This window comes from Balaenoptera ricei, chromosome 13 (genome assembly GCF_028023285.1).
Source record: "Balaenoptera ricei isolate mBalRic1 chromosome 13, mBalRic1.hap2, whole genome shotgun sequence".
Lineage (NCBI taxonomy): Eukaryota > Metazoa > Chordata > Mammalia > Artiodactyla > Balaenopteridae > Balaenoptera > Balaenoptera ricei.
In genome coordinates, this window is record NC_082651.1 from 78403007 (window position 1) to 78428061 (window position 25055).

Here is a 25055-nt window from a genome sequence, read left to right on the forward strand (position 1 = left end):
CTGTCTGTTTATCCATCACGTTACCTAGGCCTGAGTCAGCCACAGAGTCTCAGAATAGCAGTTGTTGAACCAAGGGTCTGCCTTGCTGTGTGCGTGTGTGTGTGTGCATGGGTGTGTTTATACAGAAGTGTGGAAGAGGCAGGAGCAGAGGCAGGAAGACATGAATAGGAATGAGAAACTTTTTTTTTTCCCCTTGGAGGGAAAGAGCCAGAAATTACATCCGTTCAAAAATATCCTGCCTCTCTCACAGATAAATATAGCGACATGGGTAGATGTGTCACCGAATGAAACTTTCAAAACAAATCCGGGAAGAATCACTTGCAGAGGCTGCCACTGCTGGCTCCGTCCTGCTGCTCCTCTGTCCCCCGTCCCCCTCCCCCGGTGCTCCCCACAACGATCAGGAGGGAGAGCGAGGAGGGAGGTCTGTGCCCAGCCTCCCCCAGCATTCTGGACAAGGGGTGGGGTAGCAGGAGCAACAGTGCCCTTCAAGGGCTGCTGGCCAGAGGCGCTAGGTCGCCAGATGTCCCCCACAGGGAAGAGCTTGAGAGATCACTTCTCTCTGTTACAGGGGAGTGAAAGCTCAGAACGGGAGGGCAGCCCCACGAGCTCATATTCACCAGCAGTGGTGGCTGAAGCAGGTAATTGGAGCTAAGGACCCATGACTTGGACTCAAGGGTGCCATTAAAATCATTTGGCCACCAGTACAGCAGAGGCACCTACCAACCCTTGACAAAGGGGAGGTACGGTCACCACCACAGCTCTGCATGCCAGCTGAGACTCAGCTCCCCTTAGACCCACGTGCAATCAATCCTTCCAGCAGCCCTATGAGGTAGGTACCGTCATCCTATTTTTCAGATGGGGAGACTGAGGACAGGAGTGATTCAGTGATTAATCCAGGGTCCCATGGTTGGTCATGGCAGAGCTGGGCACGGCCTCTTCTGAGAGTGTCATGGGAGACCACCCTGCCTCCACATAGAGGAGGGTAGAAGCCCTGCTGCCCTGCCTCCAGACCAGACCAGCCCAACCCTGTCCGTTGGCAGAAGCCTTGGCCAGCTGCGGTCACTGAAGGGGCAGAACCTGCGTCCTAAGCCCTGCGGGAACAGAGGGTTGTCAGATGATCGTGGGTCCTCGAGGAGGAAGGATAGAGCCATTTTGCAGTTGTGAGCTTCTCGGTACCTACTACTCCCCTCACCTCCTGACTCAGCCTGGACCCCTCTGTCCAGTGCATCTGTCCCTCCAACTCTGCCACAGGCCTGGGACACCTCTCTTACCTGGCCAAGCAATAGCACCTTCAGCTTATCAGCTCTGAGCTCCGTTGAAAAGTTTCTTAACATCTTTTGGACCCGTGGAGTCAGACCGACCTGGGTTCACATCCCACCTCTGCCACTCCCCAGCTCTGTGGCCTTGGGAAAAGTAATGCCTTGTGTATTCGTTTCTTATTGCTGCCGAAACAAATGACCACAAACTTAGCTCCTTAAACCACACAAACTTTTCACCTTACAGTTCTGAGGAAAGGTGCCAAAATCAGTCTCACTGGGTTAAAATCAAGGTGTCTGCAGGGCTGTGCTCCTTCTGGCTCTGAGGGAGAATCCAGTTCCTTGCCTTTTCCAGCATCTAGAGGCTTCCTGCATTCCTTGGCTTGAGCCCTGCATCACTTGGACCACTGCTTCCATCACTGCATCTTTCTGACTCTGGCCCTCCTGCTTCCCTCCTATAAGGATACTTGTGATGACCTTGTGTCCCTCTGGATAATCCAGGACAGTCTCCCCATCCTCAGATCCTTAATCACATATGCAAAGCCCCTTTGCCATGTATGGGAACCTAGTCACAGGTTTTGTGGTTTAGAGCATGGACATCCCAGGCAGAGGCAGGGAATGTTAGCCTACCACACCTCAATTTCCTCATTTTACAAATGATAATCCGTACCTCCCAAGTCTGCCGGGAGGACCAATTACATTACGAAGTACCCAGCCTGGTACCTGGCACAATGTTTAAAATGAGGTCCTAAAAAAAGGGTCTCTGCCCTCTTCCCATTCCGGTCGTCTTTCTCTAGAATCGCAGGTACCTGTCCCCAAGCCTGGCTCTCCGTGGGGACTTCAAGAGTCCCTGTGGAAATAAAACACGGGGGTGATGGATGGCTCTGACCTCCCAAATGCCGAAGCAGGGCTGTTTGCAAATTTAAAGGCTTCTAGGCAGCAGCGGGAAGAATGTGAGCAGAAGCGTGGAACGGTATGTGCAGGGACATAAATTACAAGTGGCTTTTGTTGGGAAAGCTGAACAGAAAGTTATTCCATCCACGTTCCCCACGTCGGAACTGCTCTCCCAGGTCGGCTGGGGCTGAGACCCATTCCAGCACTGGAGCACCTCTCCCCGGAGGCCCCTCGGTGAGGGGGCAGGGCGGACTGAGAGCCCCGACGCCGCTCACTGCCCAGGCCTCGGGGGTGATGGCTCCGGGCGACAGGGGCTGGAGCTGCAGATGGCTAGTCCAGAGCTCAGATGGCAGGCCTCATCTTCTGGGAAGAAGTGAGAGTACTGAGCGGGGTCAGGGGAAGGGGGTGCAGACCCCCAGGGAGCCCTCCTGATTCTCCCTTCGCCAGAAGGCTCTCACCCAGCACAGTTTAAAACCATTTAAATCCAATACCCTTATCAGTAAAACATCTTTCAGCACGCCCTCCAATGAATGTGTAGTTATTTCTAAATTATATGGCATGAATTAATTTATTTGTATAATAATGCACAGATACATTATGCGCATTAAAACTTTCAAAAAATATAAACACAGCCAAGTAAAAAGCTAAAAATAAATATAAATAGAAGACCAACATTGTGACTGTGCATTCGAATAAATGAATCAGCGGGCATGCTTCACTTTGGAGGCAGTAGAAACTATACTTGCATTTTGTTGCCCTTCTGTTTCCTCAAATCTCGCTTATTCGTGTGTCCAATTCACTGAGCTCCTCTCCTGCCAGGCAGGGTTGGTATCTTGTTTCTCCTCCTGGCTTATAAAGTTGCCAAAGGCTAAGAGCATTTATGCTTTGGATGGTGCAGAGTGCAGGGTACACAGCTGGCGCTTAATAAAGTCGGTCAGTAAATATTTTCTGAACACGTACTTTGACCCTCAGGTTGGTGGCCGGCACTGGGGGTTCAAAGAGCAAGAAGTGGTCCCACCCTCATCCCCAAGCCCCGTTCAGGCAAAGCCACCCTTGGGAGTGGCACCAGCTCTGGGCGGTGCTGGGGCACGGATGGGGCGCACCTCCAGCACCAAGGCAGGAAGATGCATCGCTCCAGCTCGGCAGGGGCAGATGAGACAGGGAAAGTCTGCGGGCAGGAGATCTGAGTACTCTTGTGTAGAGACTTGGTGGCAGGAGCTACTGCACAGTCCAGGGGGTTCACCAAGCCCTCAAGGGCGAGATCCGCCTGAGGCTCAGGCCGGGTGAGGTCTGAGGAGAGGGGATGAGGGCTGCTAGTGTTGGCTTGGCCCCTGACCCCTGGGACCTGGCTTTAGGTTCCTTATCTGGGCAATGAGGAGGGTGGGCTGCATGCTCTCTGGGGTCCCTTCCAGCTCTGACATTCTTGGCTCAGTCCAGGCTCATCCAGGCCCCGCCCTGCCCTTTTCCATCTTGCAGCCTGAGCCCCCCGCAAAACACGGGGCCACCTGCGAGGTGAGTGGACACTGCTCTGGGGTTTCTGAGACGTTGCAAACAACTAGCAGTTCCTTCCTGAGAAGTAGGGGGGGCATGCTGAGCCCTGTGCCCTACACCCACCCCGCTCCACCATAGGTGCGGGGGAGAAAGCGCCACCTCTCCTCGGCTCCCGTGACCTCCGTGGCATTCTGTGAATGAGCCTGAAAACAAAGCATCAGAGGGAGAGAAAAGAAACCACTCGTCCCAAAATAGCTCTCTGAAGGCTGCCTAATCCCATGTCTTTGCAGCCGAGACGGTCTGTTATTTGGACACAGCAGAGCGAGCTACCCGATGGATCCTCCTGGAGTCTCCCTCTTGGGAGCGAGCTTGCAGTGTGCGCGCATGAGGACGGGCTGGGTCAGGAGTGAGTGTTCTGGTCATGGGGCAATGGATAAAGCCCTTGCACCCAGGATGGAACGCTGCGGGCCTCCTTTTGCAGCTTTCCTTGGCGGAGGGACAGTTAAAGGACAGTCTCAGGGCCAAGGGCACCTCATCACAATCCAGTGAGAAGAGATGTGGAGAAATGCCGCCCCTCTCCTCCTCCACCCCCCCGCCCTGGTGGCCACAAGGACTTAGAGCAGAGAATGAGCACTGAAGAGCTCCACCGAGCCAGGCCATTGTGCCAGCTGCTTCACAGAAGCGCACCAACACTGATAATTAGGGCTACGAACTCAGGTGTCTGACATGCGCTGTGCTGATGGATTTCCATGAGGGGCTGCGGGGCCCACGGACAGAATTCAAAGGGTCTGGACACTTGGATGGGAAAAAATTTTACACCTTTATTTTCGCTAACCTTCGGTCAAAATTTAGCATTTCCTGCTGTTACGAGTGTAGGCAGAGGACCTCAGATGTTGTAGCTGTGTCTGTGATTTGCCACCAGTAGAAATCCCATCTTCCTATCACAGCGTACCGGTTGCAGATATCTTAGATTATTGTTTACGCTCATCATGGCTTGGGAATTATGGTGGTTGATAGGCCTGTCACTAGATCTTGCTGAATGTGCTAAAGAAGCACACGCGGTACTAGATCGCAACTTTGATGTTTTAAAGAATAGTTTGATAACTGTATTTCAGTGTAGTTGGTTTCCTTTGTAATCTTATGTTTTCTCTCTAATGCACTTGAAAATGTTGCTTAGGGGAGGGTTCATAAGCCTCACTAGATTGCCTGAACAGAGACGGTCGGGATCTGCTTTCCCTGCAGAACCTGGTGTAATCTTCCCACCCAAACAGCCAGTGTGGTGGGCGCAGGGCTGGGAGGACTCATGTGGTCCTGTAACATTTTGGGGGTGAAGATACCTTTGCTCAAACACAAAGTTTATCAGGAAGCCCAGCCCAGCCCATGAGATGAAGGTGGCGCTTCTCTGGCTGGATTTGGAAGCGGGCATTTCTTGCAGCTGCCTGACGGCTCCACCCACCACTCCCCATCAGATGTCCTCCTTCCCTCCCCCCGCCCCCCTGCTTCCTGGCAACCTCCGTGGAGTGCCTACGTTTCCACAGAGCGCATCTGCAAATCATCAACCCAACGTAACCGCTCACTGGGGACCTGAGGAGCAGCGCTACGGCCTCACCTTGCTGGCCGCATAACTGCTCATTCCGTCCTGCCCATGGGAAGTTCTGACTGTGGGCAGGTCTTGTGTCATTTATAAACACAAGCCTCCCGTGTATGTGGGAAAAAAAAAAAAAAAAAAAGCAGAGAGAGAGGGGATCGTAGCCCAGGGTGCTCTTCCCCATGAGTTCTGGATTCAAATACTGGTTCCACCCCCTCCTAGCTGTGTGGTGTGGCCTCAGTTCTTCTTTTAATTAGCAGTTAGCGATAATAATCGCTCCCACCTTAAAAGGCTGGTTGGGGGATGAAAAGAAATAATGCATGTAAAGAGCTTCGCAGGCTCAGGAAGTTCTGCTGCTACCCTCTCCCCAGGGAAGAGATTTTCATCTGCCACAGCCTCCTCCAGCCACCCCCCTCCCCATCCTCTGCCTCGGAGGTGTCTCCCTGACAGAGGCGACCTGGGAGCTTGTTTTCACCGTCCAGGCCTGAAGCGCTTAGTCCTTCCCTTCTTTGCAAACATGTCACTTGGCATCCACGGGGTATTTTGGTAGCAGCAGCAGCAGCTGACCCAGACGGCACACACTGTAGCTATTATCTCATCATCCAATAATTAGCTTGACATTTATAAAGGGGCCTCTGGGGCCTTGGGATGACACTGCCTTTTTCAGATGCAAGGATACTGTGATTTTGCACTTGCGCAAGGCAAGATGAGAGCAGAAGGGAGAAGTGACCCAAGGTTTTGCCTGCCATCAGCAGCCCTGAGCAGAGAAGGGTGACTGGGGAGCTAAGAGAGCGTAATCTTCAGGGCCCCCTCAATTGCACAGTCCCGCGTTTTCTGTGAATTATGCATAAGTAGTAGTATATGTTTCTTTTTTTTTTTCCTAAAGACACTCTCCAAAATTATATAGACTTCGGGCTCCATAAAACGTAATCCACCCCTGGGTTTAAAGCCAAGCTTTCTCTTGGGTCTGCCCTGTCTGGAAACTGACCTCGCATATCATGGCCATTAAGGACCAGCAAGCGGATTTGGGGGTGCAAGTCACAGAGGGTGTTGCACTGTGAACTGAAGAATTTGGTGATGTGTTGGAGCACAAAGGACCCCGGGACTTGGGTCTTCACAGAGTCAGAATGCTCTGCTCACACCGGGAGCCTTGGGTGCAGCTTAGGAGCCTCTGAGCCTGAATGTAAAGAACAAATGGGTCACCAGTCAATGTGCTGAGATGGCGGTGTCAGTGGTGATTGCAAAAACACACAAAACATTGATTTAGGAATGAAAAAGGCCAGAGATAAATTCCCTGCCTCAGCCCTGGCAAGTCGTGGAACAAGGTACATAGCTTGTGTGTGCCTTACTCGACCAAGAAATAAAATGGGAAATGCAAGCTACTCCCCTCACCCATCATTAGTAGGAGAGAAGGGGCTGGGGAGGAGAAAGCAGCCATCTACTCCAACACCTATAGCATCGCTCTCTTCCCGTTGATCTTAGGAGCCCGTGGAACAGATGACCAGGGGAAAGCATGTGGTTTCAGCCAGGACACGGAGGAGAGAGGTGAGAAGTAAAGGAACAGCTCCCACAGCAATAAGACCAGGCTCTGTCTTTACTCTGTCCAAGTCCTCACTTCCCTCTGGGCTCAGAACTCACAGCCCTCTGATGCCTTCCCTTCTATCTTCCCCCCATTTAATTGGTTGGGCTTTTAAAATTTTATTTTATTTATTTATTTTTGGCTGCGTTGGGTCTTCGTTGCTGCGCATGGGCTTTCTCTAGCTGCGGCGAGTGGGGGCTACTCTTCCTTGCGGTGCGCGAGCTTCTCATTGCGGTGGCTTCTCTTGTTGAGGAGAACAGGCTCTAGGCACGTGGCCTTCAGTAGTTGTGGCACGAGGGCTCCGTAGTCGTGGCTTGCGGGTTCTAGAGCGCAAGCTCAGTAGTTGTGGTGCACGGGCTTAGTTGCTCTGGGGCATGTGGGATCTTCCACAGGGATCGAGCCTGCGTCCCCTGCATTGGCAGGTGGATTCTTAACCACTGCGCCACCAGGGAAGTCCCTAATTGGTTGTTAAGTCTAAAATTCCCACCCTCAACATCTGCTGCTTCATCCCCGCCTCTCTATTCCTACCGGCCATCATCCATTTCTTATCTGGATGAGAGCAACAGACATCTATGCGGGGCTCCGGACAAATGGGCAACAGGTGTGCTGAGAGTTCCATCTCCTCAGCCCTCGGGGCGGCCAGACCAGGCTTGTGGAGGCTGCAGCCTCTAGACCAGCATCTTGCAGCCTCAGGAAGTCTCGTCTGTTAATCTCAGTGTGCAATTCAAATGTCATCATTTTTTTATGTTGCTTCCATGTGGGAAATGTGGGGAAGCACCTATCTTTCTTCTGCCCACTCAGCCCCATCCTAGGCATTGTGGCCAGATTCATCTCCATCGAGTCCAACTAAGATAGTGCAGCTTGCCTTCAGAATGGCCATCAGGATTCTGCACAATATGAAAGTTACTGAAAGCCACAAGGGCAGGCAAGAAAACCCAACACAGGGGTCCTTCTTACAGCATGGGTCCCATGGATTGAGGAGATGTGCAGAGAAAAGCAGCCTCCAAGGACATCTAGGAAGCTCACTCCTTCAGCTGGAATGGTTGTTCTCACACTCTACAGTGTACAAGTATCACCTGCTGCAATTGTGGGAAAATGCAGATTCCAGGGCCTCCTCCTGCCCCACCCACATTTTTAGTCAATGTGTTTGCAGCCAGACCCAGCAGTCTGCATTTTTAGGGAGCACACTGATGGTGGACACAGATCTTACTTTGAGGAACGGTGCCCTGATGATCTCAGCTAACGGCAGATTTCACCTAGTCGCCTCAAAGGATGAAACAATAGCATACGGGCAGGAATTTGCAGTAAAAAGCAGTGTCTCAGCCTAAAATCTCAAATCAAACACACCACTTTGAAAAAAATGTAAGAATAAGGGATCCTTAAAAAATGGAAAGTGGTTGAAAGGAAGACCATCTGGGCAAACCAAAGTTACTCATCCTCAAGAACATTCTCCCAGAAAGGCAAACTGCATGGAAAATATAAAATGTAATCCTAAAGGAGAAAGGAAGCTTTGAAACTCTGGAAAGAAACTGCTTATAACCTATAACCAAGACAGCCCATTGGGCAGACAAACATAGCAAACTGCTCTCAAAAATGGGACAAGATGGAAGTTATAGTGAAGGCAGGGAATACGCGTGTAGCCAGAGGGGTAATGTACAAGTTTGTGTAGGAGGTTCCCAGGGTGGAGAGAATGTCATTGATGGCATTACAGTTCCAGCTAGCTCAGGGACCTGTGTCCTTACTCAGCCAGTAAGGTGACTCTGCTGGCTGTTGTGACTTTTTCTGGTCCCCAGATGAAAAAGGGCTCTGGCTCACAGGGATGCCGTGAACTCATCAGGCAAGTGACACAACGTTTGAAATCCAGGCTGACTTGAAAATATGGACCACCTGTTCACTGTGATTCTGTGGGGATGCGGAGCTCTTCCAGCTGCAGGTGTTTGCCATCAGCGTGGGGTGTTGTTGCTGCCCGCTCCTCTGCCTCCTTTCAGACATGATATGGACCGTTCCACGACCATTCAGACTCCACCCAGAGCGTGGAGTGGGGTGCAGGGCTCTGGATCTGCTCTGGGTATTAACAGGCATGGCTAAATAGTGACCGGAGAGTAACTACAGGCTTCCTGCAACCAGGACAAAAGCTGGGGTCCTTGCTCTTCGCTGGAAGAAGACTGGGAGGGGGGAAGAGGCAACACCATCTGGTTTAAATGGGCTGGTTCGACACCAGTGGGACAGGCACCGGCTGACACTGTTTCCCCAGAGGAAATGTGGGATTTCTTGCCTTGCATCTCCAGGACATCTCAGTGAACTAGCTCCACAACCATGATTCAGGAGGAGGCTGAGAACCAGAGTGAGTGAGGAAGGGAAGAGAGGAGAAACCTGTTTTGAGCTCTGGCGTGAGATGCTATTTTTAACTGGGATAAAATATCTGGAGGAAAGAAATATAAAAGCTTCAATGGAATCCTTTTAGAGCTGTGGTGAATACTCAGCTTGGCCAGAGGTAGAATGGCCAAGTGTTAAACATTGAGCTGAAGCCCAATATTGCCCTTATAGATACCCTTCAGGATGCAAAAAGAGATATAAAATTTTAAGTGTGTAATTAGTGCCACACTTTTATTATTAAAATGTTTAATGCTCAGATTTCTAGTTTGACTTCATGGTGGAGGAACAATAATGTCTTAGCACTGTGTCCACTATGAAATGGGTCCAGCTGTCTCACTGTCACTCACACGGATCACCAGGCTATCTTGAACTATAACTGACTAAAGACAATTCCTCTTGGACTCCTGGATGTAAAGAGGTCTCAACCAGGACTTCTTGAAAGACTTGTGGCACATGTTTAATTAAATAACTAAAAATTAACTGTAGCTCGTATGGCTTAATTTGTTTATTACTATGAGTTCTTACTATACCAAAGAATTCTATCAGGATTAGAAGTGTAATCTAATCTCTCTTGTTCTGCCTTGTGTTACCAATTTAATTGTTATAAACAGCACTACAGGTGGCCACAATCAGACCCATCATTCAAGGTAATTTCCCCATGTGGAGCCTCAGGGAGGGGCATTGTGTGAAGCCTCGGGCTCAGAGGCTGGTGAGTTTTTGGAGCACAGAGCCCAACCTCCAGCACACTGCCTGCCACGGAATGGGCTTTCAGCACATATTTGCTGGATGAGTGAGTGGCTACGTGGATGAATAAATGAATAAAGATGTAAGCCAGAGCCAAGCAAGGAAGAGTCTGCACCTGAAGGCTACACGGGCACCAGGTAAGGTGAGGTTTGAGGGGGCAGACCTAGAGCGGGCAGGAGGGTAGTCAGTCCTGTTGGGAAGCCACAGTGTATACAGAGAAGAGGGGACAGGCAGGTGGCTATGACAGGGCAGCTGGCTAGAGGTGCCGGGTGGGTGTCCTGGCAGGCAGGTCAGTAGGTATTCCGACAGCAGGAGACACGTGAAGGTCACACAGGGGACACAGGGCCTCAGGAGCAGGACCCCAGACTCCATCCAGGGTGAGTCGTAGAGGAAACAGAATGTGGGCCGGGCAGGTGTCGAGGCCTCGGGTGTCCAGAGGCAACTAGAACAGGAGCTGGAGGCAGGACGTGGCCTTCAGAATAAAGCCTGTTAGTAGACCTGAGATCAAGGCCAGAGAAGGACTAGCCAGGCTGGCTCCAGGACAAATCCCCCGAGCCACTGAACTTTAAATTCTCCCCATCTTAGGAAAGCGTCCGCCCAGAGACTGCAGCAAGGATGAGTCTACGTGGAGATACTCAAGTAGATCCAGGGAAGGAGTCCGGGAGGCTGTAAAAGCAAGAAGTCAAACAAGCCATGGCTCTCAGCAGAGGAGGTAAACCTACGCGTTACAAATTATTTCAGGCTTTGATTTGAATTTGTAACCAGGTGTTCTGGGCCTTGAATCCTTTAACTGATAATCAACTGACTGAAAATGATTTGACGAGGTCTGCAATGTGCCTAGCGTCGTGCTTCACCTGTTTGGGATTAGAGGCGTGCAATAGTCATCGAACAGATGCGTTTATACTAAATATGCAGAATGTGTCACTATTCACAGAGAAGAAAACAAGGATGGGAAAGGGCTGCAGCCAGAAAGTGCTGCAGATGAGCATGGATGGCAGAGGTCAGGGAGAGCTTCCTGGAGGAGGTGGGATGCACCCTGGACCTGCAGGACATGGGACATCCGCTGAGAGAGGAGAGAACGTTTACCACCAATTCCTTTGCGATTCTTGACTGCTCAGAACACACCCCTCAGAGCTAAGCAAGACAATTTACTAAACTGCAAGAGAGGTGAGGGGAAAGAAAGGCAAAGTCATCCTGACTTGGTATACTTTCTGAGTCCCATCTCACAGGGGAAAACCCTGAGGCACAACCAGGTTGGGGCTAGTTCGTGGTAAAGTCAGATACGCAAGGGTATCCAACAGGGCCTGAGGCCCCACCTTCTTTTCTAACACAGAGGAACTGCTCTCCCTCCTACCAGTTGGAGAGCTGGCTTTGGCTTTATGGTGAAGGTTTTGGCTAGTTTGGTTTGTTTGGGCTTTTCCTTTGTTTTGTCTTGGTTTGAAAGGGCTACTGAAGAAGGGAAACAGGAGGAAATGATTTTCTTTTTTCTCCTATGATAGTACCAGTTCTGCCCTTAGATGCAGGCGAGAAGGCCCCTCTCCCGGCCACACCAGTTAGCAGGACCCCCTATGGCCCTCCTCTGTCTGTGCCCCTCCCAATGGCCATCATGGCACGACTATTATATTAGTTTCCTATTGCTGCTATAGCAAGTTACCACAACCTTAGTGGTTTAAATCCACACAGATCTATTATCTGAGTTCATGTGTCGGTCAGAAGTCTCACTGAGTGTCAACAAGACTGCATTCTTTTCTGGAAGCTCTAAGGGAGAATCTGTTTCCTTGCCTTTTCCAGCTTCTAGAGGCCACCAGCATTCCTTGGCCTGTGGCCTCTTCCATCTCCAAAGCCAATAACGGCTGGTAGAGTAGTCTCACACCTCATCACTCTGACCTTTTCTTCTGCCCCCTCTTTCATTTTTAAGGACCCTGGGGATTACATTAGACCCACACAGATAATCCAGGGTATAATGTATAATCATAAAGTCAGGTGATTGGCAACTTTAATTCTGTCTACAACCTTAATGCCACATTACATATTTACAGGTTTTGGGGACAAGGATATGGACATCTTTTGGGGGGGCATTATTCTGCTACTACAGTTGCCAACGTCAGAGGGTAGAATATATTTTATTTAACAATCTGTTGACTTGGTTTATAATTTTAAGTATTTAGAAGCACGGTGTGTGGCCTCTATTTGTGCTCTTGCCCCAGGCAAATAGCAGGGCTGCTCTGGTGGGAGCAGTAGCTGTCCAAGGTGAAAGGTCTATAGCACCTTACAGGGGAGTGGAAAAGCTGAGTATTTCTTAGCCAGCAACATCCCCTTCTGGACAGTTTCCAAGGTTCCCCCAGCCTGTTTCTCCAGAGAAACCTGTCACCTTCATCATCTTACCTCTGATTCACACCCAGTTCTGACTCCCAACACTTTGCTCTCCTTACAAAAGCATTCCTCCCAAAGAAGGTACATTTCCCATTCTTTTTGCTTTTTACTTTTACATAAAAAAGGTAGAAGCAAGGGAAGAAACCCCAGCCCCATTAGTGCAGACACATCAGAGGATACCAAGCCACCCTGGAAACCAGAGCATGGCTTACATCATCCTGCAGCACATCCGCTAAGCAACTGTGGGATCAACATCTGTTTCCATGGAGATGTCACTTCATCATCATTCTCCAGGCAGAGCAGAGAAGTGCCTCTGGGAGGAAAGAACATGCTGGGCCGGAGAATAACAAAATCTGGTGCCATGAGCAAAAAAAAAAAACCCCAAAAAACTATAATCAAGATGAAAGGTTGATGAAAGAGCATTAGAATGAGAGAGAGGGAGAATGGGCACTGGATGGGGTCGAGGGGGAGTGACTGGCCAGAATCAGATGGAGGTGCACATCACCTGCCTCTCTCAATACACAGAGCAGCCAAGAGAGGCCTCAGGCTCCTGCCAAATACTGTACAACAGTTCACGGAACCCAAGCCTTGTGCCTCCCTGCCCAGGATTCATCCCAGTGGACGGAAGGCACTAAGGCGCCGTAATGCTTTTCTCCTGTTGCTTCCAGTCAAGCAAATGGATCTTGGTCCTTTTGCTCCGTATGTTGCTTTGGCCTGCCTAGCACAGTGCCTTCCAGGGACGGCAGCTCCCGCTCATCCAGACAAACCCTATTGCTCTGAGGCCTGGCTTGCTAAACTGACAATAGCAGAAGCCGAGGCAGGTAGAAGGGAACTAGCGTTTACTGGGCTCAGGCGCTGGCTCTCAGCTAATCCTCGAATCCCACCGTGGCGTGTTAGAACCTCATTCTACAGGCCAGGAACTGAGGCTCAGAGAGGTGAGGTGGCTTATTCAATGTGATGAGATTAACAGCAAACTTTTAGAATTCAATCACTTTGTGCTGGGCATCGTTTTGTGTTTTTTTTTAATTATTATTTATTTATTTTATTTTATTTTTTTTTGGCTGTGTTGGGTCTTCGTTTCTGTGCGAGGGCTTCCTCTAGTTGCGGCAAGCGGGGGCCACTCTTCATCGCGGTGCGCGGGCCTCTCACTATCGCGGCCTCTCTTGTTGCGGAGCACAGGCTCCAGACGCACAGGCTCAGTAGTTGTGGCTCACGGGCCCAGTTGCTCCGCGGCATGTGGGATCTTCCCAGACCAGGGCTCGAACCCGTGTCCCCTGCATCGGCAGGCAGATTCTCAACCACTGCACCACCAGGGAAGCCAGGCATCGTTTTAAACTCTTCACAAGTATTAATTAATTTCATCCTCAAACCGCATCTCTGAGGGGGGTATTGTTATCCGTCAGTTAATACGTGGCAGAGCCAGGCTTAGGGGGCCTGGGGTGCCCGTCCCTCTGCATACGCTGACCACCACCCCCCCATCACCACTGGGGAGAAGGCGGGGTCAGGCACACCGGAGTGAGCGCCAGTAGATGGAAACAAGAGGCCAAGTACGATTTTTCCTCAGTTGCAGCCAAGGCACCAAAGCTGGGGCTACAGGGTTCTGAGGATCCCATATTCTGGGTTCAGAAATCCACCTGCTGGGGGACCAGTCCCTCCCTGCGGACTCAAGAAGAGACTGCCTTCCACCAAACACCTGGAGTTCTGCCCACCCTACCCACTGGCGGTGCCGGAAGGTGCCAGGGGCCTGGGGGAGGGAAGGCAGGAGGCCTGGGGGAGGGAAGGCAGGACAGGGCGCTCGGAGGTCGGCGCTCATGCCGAAAGGCTCCTCCCCTGCATCCGGAGGAGGGGAGCGTCCGGGGTTCTGCAGTGTCTGCAGCACAGGGAGGCCGGTGGCCTGGTCCCAGGCTGGGCAGATGTTCACTGAGCCGCAGACCCGAAGCCAGCCCTGGGGCTGCCGCTGGAGCCGCAGCAAGAGGAGCCTCGGGGGCAGCCGGGGAACAAGTGTCTGATGCAGTCCTCCCCCACCACGGGAAGAAGAGGGTGCCTGACAGGTTCCTCTGACCCCCGAGAGCAGTGCCTACCTCTGCTCTAGAAGTTTCCAAAGGGAGAGGCCTTGCCAGGAGGGCTCCAGGCGACAGAGGCTGAGGGTGTCTGAGAGGAAGATGGGGTGGCCTACCCCACACCGATTCTCTTGCCCCCAGAGAGTCCAGAAGGACAAGCTGGAGGTCCCCGGGATCTACACAGACCCCAGAGCACTGGGGTTAGCAGAGAGCCGGAGCAATGGAGGCAGCTGGGAGTGATGGAGGCCCGAGCCAGAGCCGGGTTTGTGGGTGTGCACTCTTGGCAGGGCTGGAGGTAGACACCACTGCCCTCAGGAGGGTTTTGGGACCTAGCTACAGAAGGGACTGTGGGTGCCGACCGGGAGCCCCAGAAAGCCTTGAGCACCATCTCTGCAGAGACCATCACCTCATCAGCACCACCAGCATTGGCCAGAAGCACCCAGAACCCGAAGGAAGCCATGGACAACCCCTCCCAACCTAGGAGTCATGTATCCAGACTCTCCTTGCCCTCCCAGGGAGCTCTATCCAGGAGGGCCAGAGAGTAAGTCTTGGGGGGTTTAGACCCTGAAGGGAATGCAGAGAGGGAGTTCAAAGAGAGAACAAAAGGCAGAGTGTGTGAGGAGCAGACCCTTTCTTATTTTTCCAGCCAGCTAGGCTGCAGACACCGTCCCCCTGCACAGCGGCGGGGAGTTGAGTTCTGAGTTAAGCCTGATTTGAAGTTTTAAAATAAATCCATTTGAGTCTAAAATACTGAAATGAGACTGCTCGGTCATCAAAGATGCCAGAAAGAAATGACATCTGGCCAAGTTATCACTGAGAGACACCAGCTACCCAACGGGAAAGGGGGGTTGATATAGCCCAGGGGTCGGCAAACTACAGCCCTCAGACTAAGGATGGTTTTGATTTTTCTTTTGATTTGCTTTTTTAAAAAAATTTTTATTGGGGTATAGTTGATTTACAATGTTGTGTTAGTTTCTGCTGCACAGCAAAGTGAATCAGTTATATATATACGTATATCCCCTCTTTCTTAGATTCTTTTCCCATATAGGTCATTACAGAGTATTGAGTAGAGTTCCCTGCGCTATACAGCAGGTCCTTATTAGTTATCTATTTTGTATATAGTAGTGTGTATATGCCAATCCCAATCTCCCAATTTATTCCTCCCCCAACCTTTCCACAAAGGGATGGGGGGAGAAGGGGAGAGGGGAAGAGAGAGAGACTGTATGTGGTCTGCACCACTCAAAATATTTATATCTGCCTTTTGCAGAAAAAGTTTGCTGACCCTATTTGTAACTTAACTGGGGAGGGGTACAGCTATTAAAAAAGTAAAACTTTCGTATTTTAAATTCTATATTAATCCTCTGTCATTTGCTTCTTTCACTCAACATTGTGGTTTTAAGACTCATCCATGTTAGAGAGTGGCATAGTGATTCATCTTCACTGCTGTAAACTAACCATCACGGTTAGTTTATCCATTCTCCTGGTGATGAGCATTTAGGTTGCTTCCAGGTTTTTGCTAAACTGCTGCTGGGAATGTTCTTGTTCGTGTCTCCTGTGTCCACATGCAAAGTTTCTTTGGGATCTACTCTCAGAAACAGAGTTGCTGGGTCAGGACATATTTGCTGCTTCTATTTTATAAAATAGTGCCAAATTGCTCTCTAAAATGTTTGTATCGTTTTACACCTCCACCATTGGTGTTTTTGAGTTGTCTTTCCTTCACATCCTCTCCCATGCTTGGTATTGGCAGAATTTTAAAATTTTGCCAATCTGATGATGCAATAGAATGTCTCCTGGTTCTAATTTGCCTTTGTCTAAACAGATAGAGGCTGTGTATTTTTTATATGATTATGGCAATTTGGGTTTCCTCTTTTGCTCACTGCGGGGGGTGTTATGTTTTTCTTATTGCTTTGTGGACGTTCTTTATATATTCTGGATATTAATTCCTTCTTAGTTTTATGGGTGGTAGTTATCCTCTTCCGATATGTAACATATTGGCTTTGGTTTTGGTGTTTTTTGAGCAACAGAAATGTTTGATTTTAATGTAGTCAAAATTCTCAACTTTAAAGTTTGTGCTGTGTCTTGTTTAATTTGATATAAATTTACAACCCTCTTTTTAATTTCTGCTTTTCACATTCAGATCTTTAATCCATCTGGAAATTATCTTTTGGTGTAGCAGAAATATCTGGTGTAGCAAAAAGTATTATTTTTTTCCATCCAGATAACCAAATGTTTTCATCCTTTTGCCATGTATTTGTAATGATACTTCTGAAGTATCTTAAGTTCCACCTGACTATGGATCTACCCATGTGCTAATACCACGCTGCTGTAATTACTATAACTTTATGTCTTGATATCTGGCCAGAAGAATTCACTCCTTCCTCTTCCAAGTACCTTTGTGATGTTGGGTCTTTTGTTCATTCAGTTAGAGTCTACAATTGGTTATCAGGTTCCACAAAAAAAATTGGGGGTGGATTTTTATTATGATTGTATTGAAAACATAGATTGATTCAGAGATAATTAACACTGTTAGAATATTGGCTTCTTGCACCTATGAGCATGGTGTTTCTCTCCACTTGTATCCTCTTTGGTGCCTTTCAATAACATTTTTAAAAAATAAAAGTCTTGGACAACTTTGGTTAGGTTTATTTCTAGGTGACTTATTTTTTCATCTGTGACAGACAATGGATAGTTGTCCTGCACAAGTTGGTAACCCCCTTCCTTCATGTGAAGTTTTTGCTGGAGGCAGCTGCACAGCCAGAGGCTCAATATCTCAGCCCTCCTGGTATCCAAGTGTGGCCATGAGACTGGTGTTCCCGGTGGGACGTGATGAGAAAAGTGAATGTGTCCTCCCACTGTCCCCTCCCCTGGCTGCCAGCTGGATGCAGGGGACTTCGAGATGCTATGGGAGGGTGGACCCACAAGGCAGAAGGAGAGGAGCCTAAGTCTCTGAATCACCTACCACCGCTTTGAACTAATACATGAACAAGACAGAAACTTCTATTGTGTTATGTCACTGACAATTTGAAGTTCATTAGGGCAGTTGGCTTTACCCTCAGTAATACTCTATTTGGGTAAGGTTTAGCTCTTTTTTAATATAATCTTTTCTCCTCACTGTTGCTGATGAATGTAAACATAAGTAATATTGTGTTCCATTTATATGTTGGTATCATATTAAGAAACCATGCTGAAGTTTCTAATAATTTCTGTTCTCCAATTCTATATACAGTACAGAGTCATGTTATCTGTAAAAATGACATCTTTGTTTCTCCCTGTCCACTCTTTATACTTTTATTTCTTTTTCTCATCTCACTTCCCTGGGCAGGACCTGGCACTTTTATCTCACCTGTGATTCTAACAAGAATCATTCTTATGTTTCTCCATTAAGTGTGAAGTTGGCTTCAGGTTAGGGATAGATACTGTTTGTTGGGTTAAGGAAATTTCCTTTGCTCCAAGGTAGCCAATAATTTTTACTATGAATGGGTGTTGAATCACAGCAAGTACATTTTCTGCATCTATTTAGATAATAAAATACTTTCCCTCTTTCGTATGTTCCTGTAGTGAATTACATTGATTATCTAATATTGACTCATGTTTTAAATTCTAGGCTAAACTTGGTCATGAAGTATAATTTCTTTTATACATTCATAAATTTCTTTAATTTTTTTCAAGATTTTTGCACTCATTCATAAGTGATGTTGAACTATAATCTTCCATTCTATTTTCCTCTTTGCTTGTCCTGATGGCAAGTTTTACCAGCTTCATTAAAGAGTGAAGGAACTCATCTCAACTCTAGTGTAGTTTGTATTTTAAATAGGGGTATATTGGGACTTCCCTGGTGGCGCAGTGGTTAAGAATCCGCCTGCCAGTGCAGGGGACACAGGCTCGAGCCCTGGTCTGGCAAGATCCCACATGCCGCGGAACAGCTAAGCCCGTGCACCACAACTACTGAGCCTGCTATCTAGAGCCCGCGAGCCACAACTACTGAGCCCGCATGCCACAACTACTGCAGCCCACAAACCTAGGGCCTGTACTCCGCAACAAAGAGAAGCCACCGCAGCGAGAAGCCCCTCACTGCAACGAAGAGTAGCCCCGGCTCGCTGCAACTAGAGAAAGCCTGCGCACAGCAAGGAAGACCCAATGCAGCCAATAAATAAATAAATAAAGAGGGGTATTCTAGTCATGGGATTTTGTCTGTGTGTGAAGTTGGGAAGGACTTGCCTATTAAGTCATCTGATGAGGGTTTCTTCTTTTCTATAGATCATTATTTAGTCACCAATTTAGTTTATTTGAATGTACACTCAGGTTTTATATTTCTCATTAAACAATAGTTAATTTATATTTTCACTAGGAGATTATCTATTTTGTTGTTGTTGTTAATATTTATTTGGCTGTGCCGGGTCTTAGTTGCGGCATGCGGGATCTTTATTGAGGCATGCGGGATCTTTATTGAGGCATGCGGGATCTTTTAGTTGCAGCATGCAGGCTCTTAGTTGTGGCACGCATGTGGGATCTAGTTCCCTGATCAGGGATCAAACCCAGGCCCCCTGCATTGGGAGCACAGAGTCTTAACCGCTGGACCACCAAGGAAGTCCCCTCTATTTTGTACAAAATTTTAAATTCACATAAAATTATTCATAATACTGATTGTTTTTTACTTGTATTTTTGTGTTCTTAAATTTTGTTTATTTGTGCCTGCCTCTTTTTTTTTCCCTTGATAAATCTTGCTTAGAGATTTTTTATTCATCTGTTCAAGGAACCAGATATGGGCTTGATTAGTTCTCTCTACTGCACTTTTGTGCTCTATTGTATTAATTTCTGCTCTTAATTCTATTCTTTCTTTCCCTCTCCTCTCTATTGGAGGACCTATTCTATTGTCCTTTTTCTTAAGCTGGATATTAGCTCATTAATTTTCAGTCTTCCTAATTTTCTAATATATATATATATATTAGGTTCCCCTCTAATTTCTACCTTAGCTGCATTCCACAAATTTTTGATGTACTTTTACTATAGTTCAGTCGTAAGAGTTTTCTAATTTTCATTATGATTCTTTTACCCATGACTTATTGTGAAGTGTGTGTGTGTATTTTAATTTCCAGGAACGTGAGAATTTTTATGTTATCTTTTCATCCCTGATTTCTAAATTATGTTGTGGTCAGGTAGTATGGTCAGTATGATACTGATCCTTTGAAAGTAGTTGAGACTTGATTGGCTCACACATAATCAATTTTTGGAAATGTTCTATGTAGAGAGATGGATGAATGAGTGGATAGATGGAAGGAAGGAAGGAATAAATTGAGGACAGTAATTTGTTCTGAGTGTATCTGAGAAGAATATGTATTCTCTAATTGTTAAGTGCAGAATTCTACATATATCCACTTAAATCAGTTTTATTACTGGCGCTATTCAAATCCTCTATATCCTTACTGGTTGTTTATCTTTATGATCTAACAGTTACGAGAGAAATGTGCTAAAATAACTCACTATGACTACAGATTTGTCAACTCCCCTTTTACATGCTCTTCGGCTAAGTCTACTTTTTCTGGTAGTTCTATAGCAATGTAAGATTTCTCTTTACTAGTGTTTCACTGGTATATATTTTTCCATCCTCTCACGTTTATCCTTTGGAGTACTTATTTTTTTTAATATGTTTCTTTGGAGCCCTCATGTTTTTATGTATTTCTTGTCAACAGGATGTAACAGAATATTGTTTGTTTCTTTCAGTCAATCCAACAATTTCTATTTAAACCAGCAAGTTTAATCCATTTCAATTTAGTAACATGATTGATAAATTCAGATTAATTTCCATCAGAGATACATATATATATATTGCTTTTTAATTTAACTTAATTTTGTTTTTTAAAGTTTTATTGATATGTAATTGACATACAATTAACTGCACAGATTTAAGGCATGAGAGTGGATAGGGTTTACATATGTCTACACCCATGAGGCCACCACCACAATCAGGAGAGTGAACATATCCATCACTGCCCCTCAAAGTTTCCTCATTTCACTTGGCAATTACTCCTCCTTACCCTCCCTAATCCTCACTTCTCTGTTTTCTATCACAATAGATTTGTTTGCATTTTCTATAATTTTATGTAAATATAATCGCAAATTATATACTCTACCTTGTTTGGTTTCCTTCATTCAACATAATTATTTTGGGATTCATCCATGTTTATTCTTTTTTTGTTGCTGAGTAGTATTCCATTGTATGGATATACTTCCATTTGTTTATCCATTTACCTGTTGATGGATATTTGTTACAAATAAAGCTGCTATGCACATTTGTGTGCAAGTCTTCATTATGGATGTATATTTTCACTTCTCTTGGTAAACACCTAGGAGTGAAATGGTTGAATCACATAGTGGATGCATGCTTAACATTTTAAGGAATTGTCAAACTGTTTTCCAAAGTGGTTGTACTATTTTATATTCCCATCGGTAATGTATGTTTTCCATATTTTCACCAAAACTTGACACTGTCAGTCTTTTTAATTTTAGCCATTCTATTAGATGTATTGTGGTATCTCAGTGTAGTTGTTTTAATTTGCATTTACCTAATGATTTATGATGCTGAACGCCTTTTCATGTGCTTATTTGCCATCCATGTATCTTCTTTGGTGAAGTGTCTGTTCAAGACTTTGGCCTATTTTTAAATCAGGTCTTTTGATTGCTTATTATTGGCTTTCAGAGCTCTTTGTATAATCTGTATACAAGTCCTTTATCAGATCTATGTTTTGCAAGTATTTTCTTCCAGTCTATGGTTTGTCTCTAGTCTCTTAACAGAATCTTTTGAAGAGCAGAGATTTTTAATTTTGATAAGGTCGAGTTTATCAATTCTTTTTTCATGGGTTGTGTTTTAGTGTTGTACTTTTAGCAATCTTTGCCTAACCCAGATTTACAAAGATTCTCTCCTAAGTTTTCTTCTGGAAATTTTATAGTTTTAGGTTTTACATTTAGGTCTATGATCTGTTGTGAGTTAATTTGTGGATATGGTGCAAGGTATGGATTGAATTTTGTTTGTTTGTTTGTTTTCTGCATATGGATATTCAGTCATTCCAGCACTGTTGAAAAGTAGAGTCTTTATTCTCACCTATTTAATTTTGGATAGTTTCTATTGCTAAGTCTTGAAGCACTCACATGTTCTTTACCATGACCCTCCACCAAGTGCTTTCAAGAAAGATTGGGAGAAGGCAGAAGACCTTCCACTGGTGGCAATAGGCGTGAAACCTCCCCTGTCCCTCAGCCCTGACTGCATCCTCCTCCTGCCTGGGGTCCTCAGTAAGGCATAACACTGGCTTCTGCTACTTCCCCCATGCTTCCACTGCTTCCCCCATGCTTCCACCACTTCCCCCATGCTTCCACCACTTCCCCCATGCTTCCACCACTTCCCCCATGCTTCCACCACTTCCCCCATGCTTCCACTACTTCCCCCATGCTTCCACTACTTCCCCCATGCTTCCACTACTACTTCCCCCATGCTTCCACTACTACTTCCCCCATGCTTCCACTACTACTTCCCCCATGCTTCCACTACTTCCCCCATGCTTCCACTACTTCCCCCATGCTTCCACCACTTCCCCCATGCTTCCACTACTTCCCCCATGCTTCCACTACTTCCCCCATGCTTCCACTACTTCCCCCATGCTTCCACCACTTCCCCCATGCTTCCACTACTTCCCCCATGCTTCCACTACTTCCCCCATGCTTCCACTACTTCCCCCATGCTTCCACCACTTCCCCCATGCTTCCACTACTTCCCCCATGCTTCCACTACTACTTCCCCCATGCTTCCACCACTTCCCCCATGCTTCCACCACTTCCCCCATGCTTCCACCGCTTCCCCCATGCTTCCACTACTTCCCCCATGCTTCCACTACTTCCCCCATGCTTCCACCACTTCCCCCATGCTTCCACCACTTCCCCCATGCTTCCACTACTACTTCCCCCATGCTTCCACTACTTCCCCCATGCTTCCACTACTTCCCCCATGCTTCCACTACTTCCCCCATGCTTCCACTACTACTTCCCCCATGCTTCCACTACTTCCCCCATGCTTCCACTACTACTTCCCCCGTGCTTCCACTACTTCCCCCATGCTTCCACTACTACTTCCCCCATGCTTCCACTACTTCCCCCATGCTTCCACTACTTCCCCCATGCTTCCACATCCAAGGTCTAGATCCCAGCCAGCCACATGCAGGCCTTTGTCTCCTCAGGAACCTGACACAACACCCAAGAGGCAAGGGGTCACGCCAGCATCCCCAAAGCCAAGTACGGAGTCCACCCAACAGAGAGCAGGCTCCAAGAGGGCCAGGATGTGGAATGACAGCCCCACAGGGGCGCAAAATCCATGCAGACACACACGAAAAGTGTCCTCCGCCTGTCACGCAGTGGAAGAGAGAGGTGTGGAGCAATGTGATTAGTATGAGCCCCTTTGTAAACTTTTTTTGGGGGGCTCACTATAAGAGCAGAATGGAGAGAGAGAGAGAGAGGAAATAAAAATATACAGGAAAATAAAATTTCCTATCACCTCAGACTCCTATCCCCAGCCTCTGTGTCCAGGAAGCAAGCTCTATTATTACTGTCTTGTGAGTTCGTATTCTTCCAAAGATATTCTATACGAAAAATAGCATATATATATATATATATATATATATAATAGGCTATGCAGACACACTTGAATATTATACTAAATTTTACAGCAGTTAGAGCCACTCATTCATGTGTTCATTCAATCGTTCATTTTAAACGGGCTCGAGGCTAAGGACCCGGTCCCTGCTCTCAGAGTTCAGTGGTGGGTGCAGACAGTCACCAAAAAACCACACAAATGAAGTACGTTTAGAAACAGATTCAGGGAGGAAATAGGTGTGAATGAACCGAGAAGTCCCGCAGGTGACAGCCCCGTCTGTCAAGGTTGGAGGGACAGTCACCAGCAAGCTGGGCACCCCAGCCCTAGCCACGGACACATTCTCTTTGAGTCACTAATATGCTTCCGATTAAGACCCAGAGCTGTGACTCACTGCCCTCCACCATCTGCTGCCCGGGGCTCACATGACTCACAGCGCCCGCCCTTCCCTGTCCCCCAGGAGTGCTTCAGAGGAACGAGAGACAAAATTATTCCATGTGACTCAGGCAGAGAGAGACAGCCTGACCTGTTCACGCCCACTGCTCCCTTCCTGCCTGAAGAATGGAGGTGGGCAAGGCTCTGGCCTCTGAGTGACACATCTTTTCAGGCATGTGCTGACGGAGGGACGGTCCCCTCCTGGCAGGGGTCCTCAGAGCATAAGTCATGATTAATTTCCCAGTGCAGAAGCTGAGCTTGCCAGGGGAGAAGTGAGGAAGCATGGCTCAATTCCACCTCCTGCCTCTGTGGGCCGCTGCCTGAGCACGCCCTTCTGCAGGGAGTCCCAAATTTGGGTCTCTCATCCTGTGGCATGCAAGCCCAGGCTGGCATATCCACGCATTTGCACAGGGCTGCCCTGCCCCAAGCCCCCAGGCAGAGCTCCCCATCCTCTCCCGAAGCCCAACTCTGCCTCTCACATCTGCCTCCTTGAATTACTCCACCTTCGCCCTGAATCCTGGTCTTGAAATCCTGGAGTTCACTTCAACTCCTCCCTTTCCATCACTCCCAGCACCTAATCCAGCCCGGTCTGCCCCTTCCTTCCATCCTCCTGCTTCTTCCTCCTTTTGTGCCCTTTCCTCCACAGGAACTCTTTCGGGACACCCCTCACTGGCCTCGCTGTCTCTGGGCTGCAGACTTCTCGTCACCACCCTCAACATATATTCCTAAACACGTCTGGGTAGCAATTCCCCACCCTCCAATGGCGTGTCCTCAGGGTCTTCAGCAAAGGCCACTCATAGGCCCGTGGAGGGCAAGCAGGTGACAGAAAGGAGGGAAGCGGGCTGAGGGGGACTTGACAAAAGGCCACAAAATGGAGGGCTGAGGACGAACGCAGATTGGAGAACCCCTGTCCTGCTCAGCGGCGGCCACCACCCAGCCACGGCTAAGTGTAGCCTGAGGCGCCAAAATGCAAGACCTTCCGGACTTTCATGAGAACCCTGATTGGCTTATGCAACCTCTTAATTTATAAAAGTTGAGGCTTCCCTGGTGGCGCAGTGGTTAAGAATCCACCTGCCAATGCAGGGGACATGGGTTCGAGCCCTGGTCTGGGAGGATCCCACATGCCGCGGAGCAACTAAGCCACAACTACTGAGCCTGCACTCTAGAGCCCGCATGCCACAACTACTGAAGCCCGCGCACCACAACTACTGAAGCCCGCGCGCCTAGAGCCCGTGCTCCGCAACAAGAGAAGCCACAGCAATGAGAAGCCCGCGCGCCGCAACTAGAGAAAGCCCACACACAGCAACAAAGACCCAACGCAGCCAAAAATAAATAAATTAATTAGTGAATGAAAAAGTTGGTAACTAACCCACATTTGGAACACTGAACAATTTCCTTATTCCTGCATTGCAGATCTTCCTTGGCCTGGACCCCACCTATGCATCCAGCACCTTCTCCCACAGCAGCTGTTCGCCCTGCTTGTGGCCAAAGCTGTACCACGCTCTGAGACTCAGCTATTTGCCATTCCCAGGACACACCTCACCTGTCACACACAGACACTGGCCCCACATTGCCCTGTGCTTTCCTTTCGACACCCCTCCAAATCCCACCCACCTACTGCGTT

At 47.9% G+C, this 25055-nt stretch overlaps 1 long non-coding RNA gene across 1 annotated transcript in view; it reads left to right on the top strand.

Annotated features, from left to right (window-relative positions):
• Nucleotides 1-9947: 9947 nt before the first annotated feature.
• The window catches only part of LOC132377411 (uncharacterized), a 39486-nt gene continuing 24378 nt past the window's right edge, over nt 9948-25055 (top strand). The window contains exons 1-2 of the long non-coding RNA XR_009506628.1: nt 9948-10065; nt 10514-10640. This is a non-coding gene — a long non-coding RNA (uncharacterized LOC132377411). The remainder of the gene's footprint in view (nt 10066-10513; nt 10641-25055) is intronic.